We start from the raw sequence: 704 nt of genomic DNA on the forward strand, positions 1-704 counted from the left end.
AGCAGCGAAACAAAGGGGATTTCACGGCTCAGTTTAAATCCGCGGGCTTTGGCCGCCTCTCTGCTCCCCCTATGTGAGCCTTTTAGGAGCTGATTTATCTTCTATTACCAACCGCTGGGTCCAGAGCTAGCTCTCAGCTCCCAACTCTGGCTAGGGCTACAGCAGCACAGCTAAACAGGGCTTACTGAGGGGGTACAGGAGCTGGTCCAGGAAGAGAACAGCTACATGAGAAATCACTGTGATTCACCTGGCTAGGAGACAGCAACATACTGAGCATGGATCAGATCATAGAAATCACACATAGTAGATCAGCAGTGATCAGATTGGGGGATAATCTGAGCCTCTGCCTCATATCTATCCTCCTGCCTCCTATCCTCTCCAGAAGTTCTCGTAACACAGACAGAACACTGAATGAACATAGAGCACCTCCTGATAGTAGAAAAGGCCAGAAAAAAATAACAGAGCTAAAAATCTACTCTTGTAGTCTGGTGTTCAGTCTTTGGGGAAGAAAGGTTTTACCCTGAACCTACAAGGTGAAGCTGAGGCTTTTTGGTTCTAGGTACCACCTTTTTTATTAAAGTCGTGGGTGACTTTATTCACCAAAAATGCATTAATGATGATGCTTAATTTCGTAGACCATCAAAGTGTGATTTGATTTGAAAGTTGCTAAGTAAATACCACATGAAACACTTGGCACTCTAGGT

This window comes from Argentina silus (genome assembly GCF_951799395.1).
Source record: "Argentina silus genome assembly, chromosome: 5".
NCBI lineage: Eukaryota > Metazoa > Chordata > Actinopteri > Argentiniformes > Argentinidae > Argentina > Argentina silus.